This window comes from Heterodontus francisci, chromosome 1 (genome assembly GCF_036365525.1).
Source record: "Heterodontus francisci isolate sHetFra1 chromosome 1, sHetFra1.hap1, whole genome shotgun sequence".
NCBI lineage: Eukaryota > Metazoa > Chordata > Chondrichthyes > Heterodontiformes > Heterodontidae > Heterodontus > Heterodontus francisci.
Genome location: NC_090371.1, coordinates 263325279 through 263347459, shown reverse-complemented (window position 1 = coordinate 263347459; position 22181 = coordinate 263325279). Strand labels below are relative to the sequence as shown.

Sequence of the window (22181 nt, the reverse complement as noted above, 5' to 3'; positions counted from 1 at the left end):
TTAAAGCCCTCAAACATATCACTTCTCTATCTTCTCTTCTGCATTCAAGTTCAGCTTTATGAATCTCTGCTCATAAATTAATCCTAAAATCTGGGATTACTCTTGTCACCATCTCTCCCACCCATCAGTGTGCTTTTATGTTGTCCTAAATTGCACACTATTCCAAATGTGGTTTATCAGTGATGTATATGGTATCTGGATAACTTTTTTCTACTTCTAGTCAAATGCCCTTGAGAGGTAACTTGACATTTTATTCGTTTTATTGATAGCAGCTTTACAGTGACTTATGGGCTTAACATTTACATTCTATTTAGAATTCCTTTCAACAAACCTGCCAAGTGTCACTCATTAGGCGTGACAATCAGTCATTTTGGTTTAAGTCTGTGACCTGTTTTGATTATGTCAGATGTAAAAATAAACATGGCTCCATATGTTTAAAGGGGTTGGCAAGCCCTGTCACTCTTACCAGTCATAAATGTCGCAATTATAGTTTCTCTGATGCAGACAGCTCTGTTATGGTATGAATGCAAGTGAAAAGGCAAAATGTTCTGTTAAAGCTGTGTGGTTTGTAGATGTTTCTGCACTGTATTTGTCTATCTTAACCTGATAGGTTTGATCCGAGAGAGTGTACAGCTAGATCGAGACTATCAGAATGTCACCTCTCCAAATCTGCACTTTAAGGAAAAGGTACAGAACAAAAGTGAACAGAAGGGACTTTTGTTATATACTTAGTCCTTTCTTGTTTCTGTTCTTTTAAGTTCCCATACAGAATATACCACACAGAACTCCCTGGTCAGGTAGTCATCTAGGTAGTTTTCTCTCATATCTTGGTCAATTTCACTCATGATTGATGGCCAAGAAGTTCTGGACTCAGAACTCAGTCAAGATCATTAACAGTTGTGTGCTTGGTTTTAGTTACGATGAGTTAAAATCTTATGTGAGTTCCTTTTTAATGAAACAGTGCAAAATGTCCCAAATTTCACTTCCCTGGCTTTTCATGTCTTGTTGGTGCTGGACAAAGATTTGTTTGCCTCTCTGTTCCACAGGCTTACCACGTCAGCAGCTTGAAGGGATAATAGGGAGCGATTTCAACTGTACCTTCAGCTGATAAAGAACTTCTGAGGTGGCAAAGGTGGAGATTTGAGCTGGAACACTGGTTTAACCTATGTTTCGCATAAGACACCATCTTGGCAAAAGAGTTGAAGCTTACACTAGGAACGCCCACTCCAAGGATCTTTAAGAGGTTGAATGGTACTTAAATTGCCTGCTTACACTCATTAACAGGGCTGCACAGCATTTTGGTGGATAGTGCTTGACCTAACACCCTTGCCTAACAGCGACCAGCTGATTGAAAGTAAACAAGACATTGCTGAGAATTTTGTATGCAACTTTACTTTTCACCTACTACTGAAAGTTGAGGAGGACTTTTGAAACACATCAGGAGACATTCTGTGGCACTTTGTCAAGACTTCATCAACATTGATTCTGAAAATTCTGTAAGGACTTCAGGTAAAAAGACTAAGCGCTTTGCACTCTCTAACCAGTTTCACAGGTGATAGAACCGAACAGGTCCAGAAAAGGTAGGTTTAATTATTTTTTGTGGGGCTATAAGAGTCAACAAAAATAACCTGGGCAGCTGCTGCTCTGGGCTCTTCTCCTCCATCCCACCCCCACGGCTTGATCACCATATCCCTGGTTTTATCGTGCAGAATAGCCTGGTAGATATTGGGCCAGGCTGAATACAACAAGTTGCATTAGGACCCCTGTTGATACCTGCAGCTCCATAGTTCCATTTAAATGTTGCAGAGGTATCAATATTACTTTGTCTTCTTCACCCACAAAAATGGTGCCCTGGCAAAATATTCTTCCAGTTACGTGCCCGAAAGGTAAAACTGACCCCATTAAGATTTAATCATAAGCATTGCTGTGTGATGTGACTCTGTCTTGGGCAGAGTTGATGTCCACATATCTTGTCATACATTCAAAGTTAGCTGTGATATATGTGTGGCAAGAGAATAAAAGAATGATTTAGATTTATATAGTGCCTTTTACCATCTCAGGGCATCCAAAAACATTTACAGCCAATAAAATCCTTTTGAAGTATAGTCACCATTGTAATGTAGGAAATGCAGCAGACAGTTTACTCACAGCAAGATCCCACAAACAACATGTTATCATGGTCAAATAATCTCTTTTTGTGAGGTTGGTTGAGAGCCTAGGACACCGGGGAGAACACCCCTGCTCTTACAGAATTTTATTCACCTGTAAGGTTTTTTTTCCCAGTTGGCATCCCTCCTTTAGGTTATTGTTTCAAAAAATTACTCTCAGAATAAAGATCAACATCAGCTCAACTTATAACTGCAAATAAAACACTCAAATCAAGGAGAGTCAGCTCCTGATTTTTCCTGTTTAGATTTAATTTAAAATGCAATATGCATCAAAACAATAACAAAGTAATCCTTTAGCAAGTCTTTCATTTTCTTGTTGCTCATTATTTGGCTCAGGTGGCGCTTAAAGACCAGCATTGACATGTTGGGCCAAATAGACTGTTTTTGTGTTGTAAATTCGACGTAATCCTTTACTTGAATAAATCCATGTTGGGGTGTTGTTTTCATTTAGCAGTTTCTGGGGTAGCCACAAGGCCCAGTAAATGAAAGAGCAGTGTCTTTTTAATAATTTTGGCAGGCAGATTTAATGTAACTCATCAACTTTATGCATTTATTTTCAATTGCCAAAAGCATGGTAACAGAACGGCAAGACTTTCAGGCAGCTTCAGAGAAAAAAGCTGATTTTTTCCACAGGAAAGGATGCACCTGATAAGTGAAAATATGCTGCTGTATGATGATATTTTCAAACTGCGAGATAAGGTAAAAATGAGTCACAGGCTAGGAGCTGGCTCATATTTGAAGAAATCTTTATTTCACATCCGCAAAATATAAACAGGTAGGAGGAATACCTTATGGCAATCTGGCAACCAGATGGAGAAAAATTGAAAGATAAAGAAGAAATAGACTTACCATTATTCTCATTGGGTATGAATGATGTTCAGGGCCAGATTCATAGGCTGACCTGCGCAGCCTAATTTCCTACAGGCCTAAGGTTAAAAAACATGCATAATTTGGGCACTTTGTTTATTTGTTTATCTCTTCTGCCACAGAATCAAAAATGGGACTGCAAAACAGAAGGGAACAGAAAATGTTATTATGGTCCATTCTTTGTGCCCAGAACCAACGGCATGCACCTACTGCACGCACTCCAACCAGGAGGTCTGAGGCCTGAAGTCTCAGGCAGTCTCAAAATTCATTTTTGGCGCTCTTTTGTTTCATCATAAGCTGAAGTTAGACTAGAAACATATTTTCCAAGTTCAGCTGCCCAAAAAATTTGATCAGCTATTGAATAACCACAGGAATATTTTCGAGTATATTCAGTCAGTGAGATTCTGTGTCACAGACCTGAAATGTTAACTCTGTTTCTCTCTACACAGATGCTGCCTGACATGTTGCGTATTCACAGCACTTTTTTCCAATTTCCAACATCCACAGTAGTTTGGTTTTGGAACATTTCTGAGGATAGCTATGAAGGTATAATCAGTGTGAAAACGCAGATCCAAATTAGGCCTGATGCAAAACCAATATATTCCAAGGCTAGGCTGGTTCCTTATGCTCTCAAAACCCAGGTGGAAAAGTGGAGCTAAAGAAGTTGGAGAGAAACGGTGTGCGAGTAACAACTGACCATGGTGATTAGGCAAGCCCAATCGTAGTAGTGCTCAAGACAGACAAAACTGTAAGACTATGCGGAGACTACAAAGTCACTATCAACCAGGCAGTACGGGATGATGAGCAGTATCCAATACCAACTTCTCAAGATTTATATGCAGAGTTAGTGGGATCCAAATTATTCGTGAAGTTGGATTTGTCCCATGCTTATGCACAGCTCAATGTTGATTGAGAGGGTCAACAGTATCTCACAATAAACACATACATGGGGTTATCCTCCTACATGAAGCTGATGTATGGTGTGAATTCTTTTCCAAAAATCTTCGAAGCTACAATGGATAAGATTTTGCAAGGAGTGCCACATTGCACTTGTGATCAGGATGATGTGTTGATTGTGACTGCAACAGAGGCAGAGAATCATCAAGTGTTGGATGAAGTGTTGAAAAGGCTCAATGTTCACAATGGGAAGTTAAAAACGAACAAGTGTGCTTTCGTGCAATCTGAGGTAATGTGCCTTGGCTTGAAAATCAATGAAAAAGGCAGTGAAAGAAAAGTTAGTGGCAATGGTCAATGCCCCAAAGCCAAAAGATGTGTCTGAGCTTAGATCTTTTCTAGGCACTGTTCAATACTACTGAGGATTTCTGCCTGAGCTTGCAATAGTGTTAGCTCCACTGCATGAGGTGTTGAAGAAAGATGTGAAATGGGAATGGCGTAAAGCACAAGAAGTTGCTAATGATACATGTAAGAGAAGCTTGACCTGTGATGCATTACTCATTCATTATGACACAAATCATGACTTGAAGCTAGTATGTGATGTTGGAGTTGGAGCAGTGATCAGTCACGTCATAGATGATGTCAAGAAAAAGTCCATAGCATTTGTGTCACGTACCCTGACCAACAGTGAAATCAACTATGCGCAGATAGAAAAGGATAGAAAAGTGCTTGGAATCATCTTCAGAATCAAAAAGCATCACCAATTTTTGTTGGGTATCAACTTAATTTAGGAACAGATCATAAACCCCTAAAGCTATTCTGGGTCCAAACTCTGCAATACTGACAATGGTAGCATCGAGGGTGCAGCGGTGAGCTGTACTTCAGTCGCAATGCAACTACAACATTGTTATTGTAGCTCAAAAGAGAATGCTGTAGCTAACGCAGTTGTGTTTTCCGCATGAAGACTCAAAATTAAGCTGTGAAGGTGAGGTGAGAGTGACTGCCCTTGACATCAAGGCAGCATTTGACCGAGTATGGCATCAAGGAGCCCTAGCAAAACTGGTGTCAATGGGAATCAGAAGGAAAACTCTCTGCTAGTTGGAGTCATACCTAGCAAAAAGGATGATGGTTGTGGTTGTTGGAGGTTAATCATCTGAGCTCCAAGACATCACTGCAGGAGTACCTCAGGGTAGTGTCCCAGGCCCAACCATCTTCAGCTGCTTCATCAATGACCTTCCTTCAATCATAAGGTGAGAAGTGGGGATTTTCGCTCATTGCACAATGTTCAGCACCATTCGCAACTCCTCAGATATTGAAGCAGTCTGTGTAGAAATGCAGCAAGACCTGGACAACATCCAGGCTTGGGCTGATAAGTGGCAAGTAACATTCATGCCACACAAGTGCGAGGTAATGACCATCACCAACAAGAGCGAATCTAACTATCTCCCCTTGACATTCAATAGCATTATGATCGCTGAATCCCCCACTATCAAAACCCTGGGAGTCACCATTGACCAGAAACCGAACTGGAGTAGCCATATAAATACCGTGGCTACAAGAGCAGGTCAGAGTCTAGGAATCCTGCAGCGAGTAACTCACCTCCTAACTCCCCAAAGCCTGTCCACCATCTACAAGGCACAAGTCAGGAGTGTGATGGAATATGCTCCACTTGCCTGGATGGGTGCAGCTCCAACAACACTCAGGAAGCTCGACACCATCCAGGACAAAGCAGCCCGCTTGATTGGTATCCCATCCACAAACATTCACGCTCTCCACCACCGACGCAAAGTGGCAGAAGTGTGTACCATCTACAAGATGCACTGCAGCAATGCACCAAGGCTCCTTAGACAGCACCTTCCAAACCCTCGACCTCTAGCAGCTAGAAGGGCAAGGCTAGCAAATGCATGGGAACACCACCACCTGCAAGTTCCCCTCCAAGCCGCACACCATCCTGAATTGGAACTATATCACCGTTCCTTCACTGTCGCTTGGTAAAAATCCTGGAACTCCCTTCCGAACAGCACTGTGAGTGTACCTACCTCACATGGACTGCAGCTGCTCAAGAAGGCAGCTCACCGCCACCTTCTCAAGGGCAATTAGGGATGGGCAATAAATCCTGGCCAAGCCAGTGACGCCCACATCCCAGGAATGAATCATAAAATAAGATCGTCATAATAGGAACCCCAATTACTGCAACTGAAATTGCAGCTGAAACTCCTAGCTGAAGGACTTAGTTTTAAAAAGAGTCTGCCAACAGACTTTGAATGGTTGGACAGAATTTGACCAGTATACAGGTGAGGAACTGAAACCATTCCACAATCGATGTAACCAGTTGTCATGTGAACAGGGATGCATTAAATGGAGTCACAGAGTGGTACTATCTAATTCTTTAAGAGACAAGTTTCTGGAAGAACTTCAATGAACACATGGGTATAGTTAGCATGAAATCCATAGCCAGAAGTTCTGTTTATTGGCCTGCTCAAGATGGAGATCTAGAATCATTGGTTAGCAAATGTACTATTTGTCAAAACTATGGAAATAAGCTGCCTAAAACTCCTTTACAATCATGGTCATGGTCAACCCGACTGTTGCAAAACATCCATGTGGATCATATGATCCCAGAAAGGGGTCATCGAATACTTGAGCATGACCTACTTGATGGCAAGCTTTTGCCAAAGTGTGAATCAATTCAGATTTCAGTGCCGAAGTACCACTTTCAGAAAAAGAAGCAAAATCTTCTGAAAGTCCTGAACTAAAACCAGACAGTGCAAAACCAGACTCTACACCAAAACCTGTGAGAAGATCAGGAAGACTTTGTAAACCAGTTGTTTGACTTGATTTATAGATATTGTTGAAAGAAAAGGAGTCAGTTGTTATTTTGGAAAGTGTACAAATTCTCAAAGATTTGTTTGTTTTTGAAGTTGTAAAGCTGGTGTATCCAAAAGACTTACCTTCAACACTTGACCATCCCCCCCTCCACAAATGAACAAAGTGCTGCGGTCACCCCTTCCCTATTCCCCTACACTAGTACTGTAAATCTGACCCCATTTCTTCCCCCCGCCCCACCAGCACTAAAAATTAAATGTTCCCCCCTTCCCCACCACAGTGGCGCCTGTTTTCTCTGGACGGGAAAGTGAAGACGCGTGAGTGCTGGCCGCTTCTCGGAAGATCACGGCCTGAAGGTAAGATTGGAGTGAATTTTATTTAAATCTATTTATGTACTTAATTTAAATATTCAAAGCTGGAACCTGTGGGGGTGGGGCTGCCACGGAGCCTCGCTACCGCCGGGAAGATCACGCCTGGCACTCCCGGTGTCGGACTCCGTGGTGGACCGCTGCCGAAACAATCTTTCGGCCCCACCCCTCCGCCATGGAGCCCGAGGTCGGGAGCTCAGTAAAATCTCAACCGTGATCTGGCCATCTTGGCGTCTTTCTTTCTTTACAAGTTCCTCTCAATATACAGCAAGCAGCAATATTTTTGAGAACTTTATTTCTTTGATGATATAAGAAGATGGACACTCATCCAACAGACTGGGGCTTGTTTGCTCCAAGGAAACTTTCACCCACCTACAAGTATTTTCCTTTTGAGTTTCTTCCCATATTAATAAAGAGCAGAGGAAAAACAGAGGGTAGGAAAGAAGAATGAAGCAGCATATCTGGAGGATGTGGTCGTTCCGATATCACCAACTACCCACCACACACACCCCAACTCTGCCCCCCAAGTGTCTATAGGCCATGTGGATCTTATGAAAATCTGAGTGAGGAGCCCTGCAGGAGATAAGTAAGATTCACTGAAGAGTCTGTGGCTGAACAATACCAGCAAGAAGAGTGACAGACAAGCTTATCTGTGACATATATCATCAAGCTCAGCCAGTGGTTGCTAAAGTTAACGCTGTGTTTATTATTTTTGTACTGTCAGTTCCTTTCAAGCAACAATGGGGACCATTAGCAACATTATCCAGGTTGCTGTCTAGGTATGCATCGATAGCTCACAGAAACAATCTTCCCGTAAGTCGGTGAACTCATACAATTTGGGATGACTGTGGGCAGCAGTATGTCATAGTACTTGATTCGTCAAAGTTCACGGTATAATAGATAGAACTTAAATGGCATCGCAAGCACGAACACTTAACTGTTTGACCTTTCCTAACAGAAAGGGATACCACTCACTTAATATGCAAATTGTCTGAACAGCTCTAAAGAATTCTGTACGCGAATTGCAAATTTGTAGGCAGTTGCCATGGCACATTTGTGCTCTGAAGTTTCAGACTCGCTGATCCACTGAACAAAGATGATCAAGTGTAAGGACAGCTGTTGGGAAATAATGCTTTGCTTATAGCCCTGTGAGTGGCAAGAACAGAAGCTGAAGAGTGCTCCAACAAGGTTGCTTCATCAGCTTGAGTGGTCATTGAGAAAATAATTGAGGTCCTGAAGGACATCGACCTGAAACACCACAATATGCTTCTAAGCATGTCTTACACCTAGTGGTAGCTTGCTGTGACCTTGACAACTTTACAATTCAGAGAGAATTGAATAGGAAGATCCCAGGCGGAGGTGGTCCCTGTTGCTTTGGAGGCTGAAGAGCATGGAATACAGGCTCACGAAGTGTTTTATTCAGAGGATTTTTCTTTTCCAAATGTAAAGAAGGGAGGGCATAAGCTAAGAATGGGTGCACAAAACCCAGAGGTTGAGAAATCAGTGAAAGGCGAAGATTCTTTCAAAAGGCTGAATTGGATGAATACCGAACCTTCATCCTGTACAGTCCAATTGATTTCGCTCACTGAAAGTTCAATGGCCTACTCCTCTTATTTTCTGATCATCCATAGAGTCTCTGTAGCCTATCAATTTCTCTCCAGTGGCTTCAGATGGTCTCCCCAAATGAGCAAATACACTGAGAAAAAATGTTTTCAAACTTTGTATGGGACAAAGGAAATATAAATACGTAGTAAAAACATAAAATGCTGCAAATACGCAACAGGTTTGTGGAGAGAGAAACAAAGTAAATGGTTCCGGTCTATGACCTTTCATCAGATTTCCAGCACCCACAGTATTTTGCTTTTATAAATATAACTATGTGTCTCTCAAACTCAAAGAGATTCCCATCAAACATATACGCTAACAAAACTCAGATTTTGCTTGTATTGAATGGCATGCACCCTTCCTTGAACATCTAATGCAGTCATAACATCCATATTCTGGGGCTTTGTGTAGCACAACGGTGAGTGTATCTGATTTTTAACTCGATACGTACCGTGGCAGAAAGAAAGAAATCAATACAATGATATGTCATGAACATCTCAATGACCATCTCCAGCAAAAGAGAATCTAACCATCTCCCCTTGACATTCAACGCCATTACCATCGCCGAATCCCCCACTATCAACATCCTAGGGGCTACCATTGACCGAAAACTGAACTGGAGTAGCCATATAAATACCGTGGCTACAAGAGCAGGTCAGAGGCTAGGAATCCTGAGGCGAGTAACTCACCTCCTAACTCCCCAAAGCCTGTCCACAATCTACAAGGCACAAGTCAGGAGTGTGATGGAATACTCTCCACTTGCCTGGATGGGTGCAGCTCCAACAACACTCAAGAAGCTCAACACCATCCAGGACAAAGCGGCCCACTTGATTGGCACCCCATCTACAAACATTCACTCCCTCCACCACCGATGCACAGTGGCAGCAGTGTGTACCATCTACAAGATGCACTGCAGCAATACACCAAGGCTCCTTAGACAGCACCTTCCAAACCTGCGACCTCTACCAACTAGAAGGACAAGGGCAGCAAATACATGGGAACACCACCACCTGCAAGTTCCCCTCCAAGTCACACAGCACCCTGACTTGGAACTATATCGTCGTTCCTTCACTGTCGCTGGGTCAAAATCCTGGAACTCCCTTCCTAACAGCACTGTGGGTGTACCTACCCCACATGGACTGCAGCGGTTCAAGAAGGCAGCTCACCACCACCTTCTCAAGGGCAATTAGGGATGGGCAATAAATGCTGGCCTGGCCAGCGACGCCCACATCCCGTGAACGAAAAAAAAAATTATTTCATATCACAGTCAGTATTGACCTTCATGATTTAATACAAGTGGCTGTATATCATCAGCATTGTGGCCAGAGTCTAAATGGCAGCACAGTTCTGGTTAATCACCTTGCAAACCCTGGAAAAGTCAGCAGTTCTGTAAAATTATGTTCGCTTTGCATGTGATGATGCATAAGCTCAGCAATGTAATTCATTCTCCCTATTAAACTGATATTAGCATCCGTAATTAGTGTTTTACTATTGTATGCTTTAATATATATAAACTATCTCCCAGAACCAGCAATTGGGAACTGTTAGGTAAGCTGCACTTTGATTATGCTGTTTCTTTCTTACAGTTACTGCCACAGTAATCCTTTCTCCGAGTGTCTTGAAAGTCCAAGTTGCTCTGCCAGAATGGCCTGAGTAAATTCTGAGGCTGTCTTTTAATACACAGACTCTGAGTTGGACTCTGCCTTTCTTTGTTGTATATATCATGACCACTCAAATTGATATAATTTTAATAATGAATGATGATATTTAAAGAATTGGCCAAGAAATTTGGCTGTGCAGCACCCATTTTTTCAAATGCCAATCAACCTACTAGGGTAGCAATATATTGGGTATCGTGTGGGCATATTTGTAGCCGGAAGTGTGCCGCTTGCCATGTTGGTGAAAGTGGATGTGCCAGCATCAGCAGCACATATCAGCATTATTTAAACAGAAGAATGATTTATTTCAATTAGGGCCCTGTACTTCTTGCAGCATCCTATCCCAATTTTCAAACACATCAGCGCTTCACTCACCAAGTGCTGAACTTGCACAGGACAACAAGGCGCTCACTGGCAGAGTGACCCCCTCACCAGTGTTCTTTAAGGGCATCATTACAGAAGTTGCAGGTTAATGGCTGGTTTCTCATTTCAGGTCGCAGCTTGACTTCTGGCTGTTTTTATGTGTGTTTTATCACTCTGAAAACTTCACATTACTTAGATAGAGCAACATTTTGCTGATCTCGCACTTAATTTTGGTTGTCTGACAGTTAAGTTTGCTGCAGGGTGGTCTGTTTGGGCTGCTGACAGAGCTGGATGAAGGGAGTAGCGTGGAAGACCCCTGAGAGTTGGAGCAGCTGCCACAAGAGGAAGGAGGAATAGACCACTGCACAGAAGACTATTATCCACAGTGGATATTTAGGGAGCATTTCTCTGGCATCTACTTTACTCAGGAACAATGTCTCAGGTACCTTCAGTTCATCAAAGAGGCTGTTATTGAGGTATGTGACCCGCTACAGCCACAACTTGAGACTTGCACCAGGGCAAAGAGCACAGCTGTGGCTGTCAATGTTGTCGTGGCCTTTAGCTTTTATGCCATGGGCTCCGTTTAGATTGCAACTTGTGAAAAAGGTGACATCTCACAGTTCACAGTGCATGAGGGAGATCACTGAGAATCCTTACACCAGGAGGAACTCCTACATCTTCTCCCTTTGGGCAGAGAGAGCACTAGGTTTCACCTGTATGGCAGGCATCCCCAAGGTGCAAGGTGCCATAGACTGCACACACATTGCCTTGTATACTCCCGATCATCAACCTGGCATCTATATCAATTGAATGGGATTTCACTCTTTCAATGTGGTTTGTGACCAGAGGTAACACATCTTGTCGATCTGTGCCCACTATCCTGATAGCAGTCATGACTTGCACACCTTTCCCTAGTTATTTGTGTCAGTTCTATACCAACTGGAATGCCAAGCTATAGGCTGGCTATTGAGTGACAAGGGCTAGCCCCTCCAGGCATGGCTCATGACTCTTGTCAGAAACTAATGTATTGCTGCAGGGCATGCCTACAATGAGAGACATTCTGCCACAAGGAATACCATTGAGCAAACAACATGCCAGAGTTAACGTTTCAGGTCAATAACCTTCCGTCAAACAGTCTCATCGAGTTGCCAGGTGTAATAAACTGAAAGTTCATAGTACACCAGTTAAGTTCAGAATACATTCTCTCTGAGGAACTCTGCAGTGCATAGATGAAACATGCACAGAGTTCGCATTGTGACCTCTTTGGAAGGATTTGCAGCTCAGCATTACAATGTTGTACAGCACAACAAGTTTCTCATCAAGTTCAATAGTTCAGCTCAGCTTCTCTGTCCATCTCTCGACTCTGTGGTATTATCATTCTCAAGTTTATTACAATATTTTAAAGTAACCTGGGCAGTTTCTAATTCATTGGGTTTATAAAGAGCTACAATTCCTGAATTCTTGTTCATGAAGTACCAATACAATCAAAGCTGGATGGTCATGCATTCCTTTTGGGGTGTTTTGCGAGGTGTTTTGGAGAATGTGCCACATGCTGGAAAAGCTAATGGACTGTGTGTAAGACATGAGCTATGGCTAAGTGAGCATCGTAATAGTAATGAGTGTGAGAATGAGGAGAAGGAGATATGGTGTAGTGCAGTGCAGTGACTGCAGGAGAATGAAGGGTAGTGGGGAGGGGAATCATGAATGATGTGAGTTTTCTGTTTGATGAGGCTGTAAGTGGTGCAGCTGTGATCAGAGAGTAAAAGAGAAAATAATATTCTACCTTGATAACTCTAATGAGATCATTGAATTTCTTCCGGCATTACCACCATGTCCTAGCATCTAACCTCCTGGCAGTCACATACTCTGCAATCTCTTTCTGGTGATGACAAAGTTAATGCCTCAATGGCTTCTTTCCCTCTGGGTGGGGTGGGGCCTGGGGGTAGGGGGGAATGAAGAAGATGTCACACCTCCTATTCCCTGGGTGCACCAGGGCCTCCAATACAGCATCAAAAGATCCTGGTGTCCTCTCAGTACTTGCTTCAGCCATGCCTCTCTTTCCACGTGTTTTCTCAGAATCTATAGCCAGAATACACCTCACCTTTAAGTGGTGCTGGCTGCCTTGAAGTGGCATCATAGGTGACCAATGTCTGGCCCTTCCTCTACCGGCATGCAGCCAACGAGTAGCACAGATAGCGTTAATGTGATAATGATCAGGCAGCACGTATATTACGTGGCGCCTGAGTCAATTGCAACAAGTTCGTACTGAATGCGTCTCATCACCTGCTGGTCGAATTTGGGCCCAATCAGATTTCTAGGCTTTTTATGAATTTTGTATTGTAAATGTAACTCATTTCAATGAATCAACAGTCCTTAAAGGTATTCATTTTACAATTGTGTGCTCCCTGCATGGAGCCTCACGTGCCAGGAGTGCAAATGATGAAATTGCAAATATGTGGCCCACTTTTCATTAGCATTAATAGGCAGTAAATCATGGGCTGCATGCACATGGTTTGACAATACGCACTCCTAGTGACAGAGAATCCATGCTAGATGTGTGCAAGCAGAAACATTTTCCCATTAAGTCTAAAGCCAGCTGATTATATTCATAATCACTGCTAATGGCCCAACACCCTGACACCCAGTTCAGCAAAAGAAGGAAAATGACTTCTGCCAATTGAAAGGTGCTAAATATTGTCAATGCTACTTTTTGAATAATTGTAGTATTTGAAGGCATCATAAGCTCAAACAACTCCATCGTGGCAATTTAATTTGTCATTCTGTATTGTAAGATGTCAAAAACATGGATAATTTAGAATGTTGAATATCTTGGGTGCATTTTTGAAATTCTATTAATATTCCAGTAAAGGCATATTATTGGGTCATTGTCAAAAGGAGACCTAAAGTGTTGTCATCCAATGCCATTTCTGATATATGAGTATTTAATGCTGTTGCTGGATGCAAAATAGATATTCCTTTCTCAAGTGCCATTATTCATCACTTTAATGAGCTCCAAAGATATGCGAAGTGAATTGTAATTTAATCGAACCTTTGTTTCATTTTATATATTTAGCGTAAATTATGTGTGCCCATGTTGAATGTTACTAAACACCATAATCCTGTTTATGCTTTGTACTTTTGCATTGCTTTCAGAATATGGACAATTCCGGGATGGCCACAGTTATTACCCAGCCCTGGAACTCTGCCAAATCGGATGGCATTATAAGTCAACTACATGGATGGCCATACTGACTAGGCACATTTCCTTTCCATTTAAAGACAAAACAGCAACCGTCACTGTAATTTTCTTTTCTGATGCTAGCCTACAGGGTTACTGGATTTAAGTAATTCATTTTTAAAACATGCCATGGTTATTAGTTGGTTGGGAGCTAGGAGACAGGGTAGGAATAAAGGGAATGTTATCCTATTGGTGGGATGTGACAAGCAGTGTTCCCCAGATTTTTGCCATACATATCAATGACTTAGATGAAGGAATAGAGAGTCGTATATCCAAGTTTACAGATGACATTAAGTATGCTGTGTAGATGGCAGCAGGAAGTTGCAAAGGGCCATAGACAGACAAAGTGAGTGGTCAAAACTGTAGCAGAAAACTATAGCAGAGAAACAGGAGGTCAATCGAAGAAAGACAAGTCCGAATTTTATTTTATATGACAGACCAGATGTTGTGGAGGAGCAAAGGGATTTGTTTGTCTGTGTTCACATATAACTAAAAGTTGGTGTACTGATGGAAAAGGGCTAATGACCTGTTTGCCTTTATCTCAAGGTGGTTGTAATGCAAAAGTGAGAAAATTATACTTCAGTTGTACAGAGCCTTAGTTAGGGCCTATGTGAAGTACTGCATTCAGTTTTTGGTACTCAACTTTGGTCTTGTAATGGATTCAGCACAGATTCACTAGAATGATAATAGGGGTTTAAAGGGTTACATTTGTCTGCATAAACTTGATTAGTATTCCCTTAAGTTTAGAAGGATGAGGTGTGATCTAATTGAGGTGTTTAAAATAAAAGAGAAATTCAGATGAGTCAATACATAAAAAGTATTTCCTCTGATGGGGGAATCCAGAACACAACAACATAAGCTTAAAATTAGAGCTAAACCATTTAGGAATGAAATCAAGAAGCACTTTTTGACACAATGAGTAGTGGAAATCTGGACCCTTTCTTCCAAAAGGTTGTGGATACTGGAACAATTGGAATTTTCATGACTAGATCAATAGATTTTTGTTAATTAAGGATATTTAAGGATATGGAGCAAAGGTGAGCAAATGGAGTTGAAATGTGCCATGATATAATTGAGTTGCAGAGCAAGCTTGAGGGGCTGAATGGTTTACACTTGCTCCTATGTTCATACGGTTGGATTATGAACTCTTAACATCTGGACAGTTTGATAGTGTAGTCCCATATTCAATATATTATTGCATCTGCAAAAGGGTGTTGTTACCTTATTTACTTATTCAAAACAAACTAAGAACTATTTAATATCATGTTGAAGCCTGAGTCATGGTGGGAATGGAAGAGAATAGTAGTGGAGGTTACTCAAGCAAAGAGATCGGGAACTATATTGCGTAATATTATTTTATTCAGCAGAAATCTATCAAAAAGGCATACGATAACTGATCTTTAGCCATTTTAAAAGCTAGTATCTCCTTTATAGTTCAGAATCGCTTCTATTTGAAAATGCTCCGCAATATTCGGGAGTTCCAGCTGCGGTGGAAGTGTGGAGATGAGTCCACAGAATGCATAATGGAGAAAAAAAATGTAATGGGCAAGCTTGCAACTGATTCGATGTTTAAAGGTCACAATTGCAATTTTCGTCTACTGATCAAGGGCCTTCCCCAATGTGAGGAAAAGACCTTAAAGGTCAGTGACACACAGGCTGACACACTCAGGACATCTTCAGGCAGAAAAATGGTGGTCACCAGCACAAGCTACACAATTACTTCCGAAGGAAATCATAGAATCATAGAATGGTTACAGAACAGAAGAAGGCCATTCGGCCCATCATGTCCATGCCAGCTGTCTGCAAGAACAACTCACCTAGTCCCATTCCCCTGCCTTTTCCGTGTAGCACTGCAAATGTTTTCACTTCAGATAATTCTTCCATTCCCTTTTGAAGTCCTCAATTGAATCTGCCTCCACCACACTCTCAGGCAGTGCATTCCAGATCCTAACCATGCGCTGCATCAAAAAGTTTTTCCTCATGTCGCCGTTGCTTCTTTTGCCAATTACCTTAAATTGGTGTCCTCCAGCTCTCGAGCCTTCCACCAACGGGAACAGTCTCTCTCTATCTACTCTGTCCAGACCCCTCATGACTTAGAAATGTCTATCAAACCACCTCTTAATCTTCTCTTCTCCAATCTATCCATGTAGCTGAAATTCCTCATCCCTGGAACCATTCTCATGATCTTTTCTACACTCTCTCTAATGGTTTCACATCCTTGCTAAACTGTGATGCCCAGAATTGGACACAATACTCCTGTTGAGGCCAAACCAGGATTTTTACAGGCTCATCATAACTTCCTTGCTTTAGTACTGTGCCCCAATTTATAAAGTCCAGAATCCATATGCTTTATGAACCACTTTCTCAACCTGCCCTGCCACCTTCAATGGTTTGTGCACATATACACCCAGGTCCCTCTGCTCCTGCACCCCCTTCAGAATTGTACCCTTTATTTTATATTGCCTCTCCTCGTTCTTCCCACCAAAATGAATCACTTCACAATTCTCTGCATTAAATTTCATCTGCCACTTGTCCACCCATTCTAGCAGCCTGTGTAAGTCCTTTTGAAGTTTATCACCATCCTCCTCACAGTTCAAAATGTTTCCAAGTTTTTTGTCATCTGCAAATTTTGAAATTGTGCCCTGCACACCCAAGTCTAGGTCATTCATATAGATCAAGAAAAGCAATGGTTCTAACACTGACCCCCAAGGAACTCCACAATATACCTTCCTCCAGTCCACAAAACAACTGTTTACCACTACACTCTGTTTCCTGTATGCCACTCAGCCAACTGTGTATCCACGCTGCCATTGTCCCACTTATTCAATGGGCTTAACTTTGCTGACAAGCCTGTTATGTGGCACTTTATCAAATGGCTTTTGGAAGTCCATGTACATCACATTAACTGCATGACCCTCATCAACCATCTCTGTTATCTCATCAAAAAACTCAAGCAAGTTAGGAAACACAATTTGCTCGTAATGAATCCATGTCTTTCCTTAATTAATCCACATTTGTCCAAGTGGCTGTTAATTTTCACTCAAATTATCGTTTCTGAAAGCTTTCCCACCACTGAAGTTAAACTGACTGGCCTGTAGCTACTGAGCTTATCCTTACACCCTTTTTTGAACAAGGATGTAACATTTGAAGTTTTTCAGTCCTCTGGCACTACCCCTGTATTTAAGGAGGACTGGAAGATTATGGCCAGTGCCTCCGCAATTTTTACCCTTACTTCTCTCAGTATCCTTGGATGCATCTCATCTGGCCCTCATGACTTATAACTTTAAGTACAGCCAGCCTATCAACTACTTCCTCATTTATCAATTTTTAGCCCATCCAGTGTCTGAACTACCTCATCTTTCACTATGACTTGGGCATCATCTTCTTCACTTGTAACACCTCTGTTCAAGAAAGGAGAAAACAGAAAGCAGGAAACTATAAACCAGTTAGCCTAACATAGGGGAAATTCTAGAATCCATTATTAAGGAGGTAATAGCAGGACATTTAGAAAATCATAATACAATCAGGCAGAGCCAATATGGTTTTGCAGAAGGGAAATCATGTTTGACTAATTTATTGGAGTTCTTAGAGGAAGTAACAAGCAAGGTGGATAAAGGGGAACCTGTAGATGTGATGTACTTGGATTTTCAAAAGGTTGCTACACAAAATAGAGCTCATGGTGTAGGGGGTAACATATTAGCATGGATAGAATATTGGTTAGCTAATAGGAAGCAGAGAGTAGAGATAAATGGGTGATTTTCAGGTTGGTAAGCTGTTACTAGTGGAGTGCCACAGGGATCAGTGCTGGGACTTCAAGTATTTATTTAGAAATACTGCACTGAAAATGCCCTTCAGCCCACCAAGTCTGTGCTGACCAACAACCACCCATTTATACTAATCCTACATTAATCCCATATTCCCTACCACCTACCTACACTAGGGGCAATTTACAATGGCCAATTTACCTATCAACCTGCAAGTCTTTGGCTGTGGGAGGAAACCGGAGCACCCAGTGGAAACCCACGCGGTCACAGGGAGAACTTGCAAACTCCACACAGGCAATCCCCAGAACTGAACCCGGGTCGCTGGAGCTGTGAGGTTGCAATGCTAACCACTGCGCCTAACTTGGATGAAGGGACCGAATGTATGGTAGCCATGTTTGCTGATAACACAAAGATAGGTAGGAAAGTAAGTTGTCAAGAGGACATAAAGAGTCTACAAAGGAATTTAGATAGGTTAAGAGAGTGGGCAAAAATTTGGCAGATAGAGTATAATGTGGGAAAATGTGAACTTGTTCACTTTGGCAGGAAGAATAGAAAAGCTGTTTATTATTTGAATGGAGAGATACTGCAGAACTCTATCTTCTTCTTTGGCCTCCTTGTCTCGAGAGACAATGGGTAAGCGCCTGGAGGTGGTCAGTGGTTTGTGAAGCAGTGCCTGGAGTGGCTATAAAGGCCAATTCTAGAGTGACAGACTCTTCCACAGGTGCTGCAGATAAAATTTGTTGTCGGGGCTGTTACACAGTTGGTTCTCCCCTTGTGCTTCTGTCTTTTTTCCTGCCAACTGCTAAGTCTCTTTGACTCGCCACACTTTAGCCCCGCCTTTATGGCTGCCTGCCAGCTCTGGCAATCACTGGCAACTGACTCCCACGACTTGTGATCAATGTCACAGGATTTCACGTCGCGTTTGCAGACGTCTTTAAAGCGGAGACATGGATGGCCGGTGGGTCTGATACCAGTGACGAGCTCGCTGTACAATGTGTCCTTGGGGATCCTGCCATCTTTCATGTGGCTCACATGGCCAAGCCATCTCAAGCGCCGCTGGCTCAGTAGGGTGTATATGCTGGGGATGTTGCCCGCCTCGAGGACTTCTGTGTTGGAGATACGGTCCTGCCACCTGATGCCAAGGATTCTCCGGAGGCAGCGAAGATGGAATGAATTGGTCTCTATGATACAGAGGAATCTGGGTGTCCTGGTGCATGAATCACAAAAAGTTAGTTTGCAGGAACAGCAAGTGATTAGGAAGACAAATGGAATGTTGGTGTTTAGTGCAAGGGGAATGGAATATAAAAGTAGGGAACTGTTGCTCCAGCTGTACAGGGCCTTAGTTGGACCACATCTGGAATATTGTGTACAGTTTTGGTCTCCTTACTTAAGAAAGGATATAATTGCATAAGAAGCGGTTTAGAAAAGTTCACTCGACTGATTCCTGGGATGAAGGGGTTATCTTATGAGGAATGGTTGAGCAGGTTGGACCTGTACCCATCCAAGTTTAGAAGAATGAGAGGTAATTTTATTGAAACATATAAGATCCTGAGGGGACTTGACAGGGTGGATGCTGAGAGGATGTTTCCCCTTTTGGGGGAGTCTAGAACTAGGGGACACAGTTTAAAAATTAGGGGTCTCCCATTTAAGACTGAGATGAGGAGAATTTTTTCTCTCAGAGGGTTGTTAGCCTGTGGAATTCTCTTTTCCAGAGAGCAGTGGAGGCTGGATCATTGAGCATATTCAAGGCTGAGTTAGATTTTTGATCGACATTGGAGACAAGAGTTAGGGGGGCAGACAGGAAAGTGGAGTTGAGGCCATAATCAAATCAGCCATGATCTTATTGAATGGTTGAACAGGCTTGAGGGGTCAAATGGCCTACTCCTGCTCCAAATGCAGGTGCTTTTGTGTTCTTGTGTCTTGTTTTGGTCCCTAATCAACCCCACTCCTCCTTTACCAACCTTTTACTATTTATATGCCATAGAAGACTTTTGGATTCTCTTTTATGTTGGCTGCTCGTCTCTTTTCATGTTCTTTCTTTGCTTCTCTTATTTTTTTCACTTCTCCTCTGAACTTTCTATATTCAGCCTGGTTCTCAAGTGTATTATCCACCTGACATCTGTCATATGCACCCTCTTTCTGCTTTATCTTAATCTCTATCACTGTTATCTTCGAGGGAGTTCTGGATTTGTTTGTCTTACCTGTTCCCCGAATGGGAACGTACTTTGACTGTACCTGAACTATCTCCTCTTTAAAGGCAGCCCATTGTTCTGTTACAGGTCTGCCAGCCAACCGATGATTCTGATTTACCCGGGCCAGGTCTGTTCTCATCCCATTGAAGTTGGCCCTCTCCTAGTTAATTATTTTTACTCTGGGTTGTTCCTTGTCTTTTCAATAGCTTACCTAAACCTTATGATACTATGATCACTATCCCCTAAATATTCCCTTACTGAAAATTGATCCACTTGACCCACCTGATTTCCCAGAACCAGATCTAGCAGTGCCTCCTTCCTCATTGGACCAGAAACATTCTCCTGAATACACTTCATAAACTTCCCACTCTCTGCCCTTTACACTATTACGATATATTAGGAGAATTAAAGTCCCCCATTATAACTACTCTATTATTTTTGCCCTCTTTGTAATGTCCTTGCAAATTTGTTCCTCTATATCTTTTCCACTAGATGGTGGCCTATAGAATACACCCAGCAATGTAATGGTATGTCTGTTGTTTCTTAGCTCTAACCAAATAGATTGACCCCTCTTGGGCATCCTCTCTCTCTCCAGCACTGTAACGTTCTCCTTAGTCAGTACTGCTACCCCATTGCCTTTTCTTCCTTCCCTATCTTTCCTGAACACCTTGGGCTGGATTTTAAGATCTCACCGCTGATCTTGGCATTGAGCTCAAAACATACATACTTACGAATATACAAATTAGGAGCAGGAGCAGGCCACTCAGCCATTCGAGCCTGTTCCACTATTCAATTACATCATGGCTGAACTGATTACACCAGATTTCCACGTACCCCCGATAAGCTTCCACCCCCTTGCTTATTAAGAATCTATCTACCTCTACCTTAGAAATATTCAAAGACTCTGCTTCCACTGCCTTTAGAGGAAAAGAGGTCCAAAGTCTCACTATCCTCTGTGAGAAAAAAAAATTCTCCTCATCTCTGTCTTAAATGAGCAACCACTTATTTTTAAACAGTGACCCCCTAGTTCTAGATTCTCCCATAAGAGGAAACATCCTTTCCACATTCATCCTGTCAAGACCCCTCAGGATCTTATATGTTTCAATCAAGTCGCCTCTTACTCTTCCAAACTCCAGCAAATACAAACTTAGCCTGTTCAACTTTTTCTCATAAGACAACCTGCCCATTCCAGGTATTAGTCCAGTAAACCTTCTTTGAACTGCTTCGAATGCATTTACATGCTTCCTTAAATAAGCGGACCAATAGTGTACACAATACTCCAGATGTGGTCTCACCAATGGCCTGTATAACTGAAGCATAATCTCCCTAATTTTGTATTCAATTCCCCTCGCAATAAACAATAACATTCTATCAGCTTTCCTAATTACTGGCTGAACCTGCATACTAACCTTTTGCGATTCATGCACTACTTCAGCCAGATCCCTCTGCATCTCAGAGTTCTGCAATCTCTCACCATTTAGATAATATGCTTCTTTTTTATTTTTCCTGCCAAAATGGACAATTTCACAAAAAACACCAATGAGCCACCGCAATCTCCCACGCGGCGTCTCATTTAAATGGCTGGGACAGCACACCACCCTAAACACGTGGAGGAGGCAGGCTGTCTGTCGCTGGCAATGGCGTCAGCTGCCTGTGCGCAGGCGCCAGCGCCATTTTTAAAGTTCAGCCAGTCCTGCTGGCACATTTAAATTTTTAAAGAAGGAGCCCCCCAAAATTAAATAAATTTATAACACCCCTTTCCCACTCCCCCAATAACAATTACAGTAACGATTTGCCCCCAAAACACTTACCTTTTACATCTGACCTTTCCCCCCAAACTGCACAAAATTTAAAGGCCGACCCTTCCCAATATCCCTTACATCCATTACATTTATTTGACCCCGTTTCCACCCCCCTCCCACCACACTGAAAATCGTACCTCCTCCCCACTCCCCACCAGTGTGGCGCCGTGTTTCCCTGGATGGGGATTTGAAGGCACGGGGGTGCCGGCCGCCATGCTGAATCACGGTGGGCTCTCAAGATCGCAGGTAAGTCTATTTAAATCTATTCATTTTATTGATTTGAATATTTTAATTGAGGTCCCATCATCCAGTGTTGGTGCAGCTGCCACGGAGCCTTGCCGTCGCTGGGAGGATCGGGCCAAGTCCTCATGGTTTCAAAGTCTGTGGCAGGCCTCATCTGGAGCCATCTGCAGGGCTCCCCCACCATGGACACTGA

At 42.5% G+C, this 22181-nt stretch overlaps 1 pseudogene; it reads left to right on the top strand.

The window, feature by feature from the left end:
* Positions 1-3981: 3981 nt before the first annotated feature.
* LOC137372253 (nucleolin-like) overlaps positions 3982-22181 on the top strand; it is a 38924-nt pseudogene continuing 20724 nt past the window's right edge.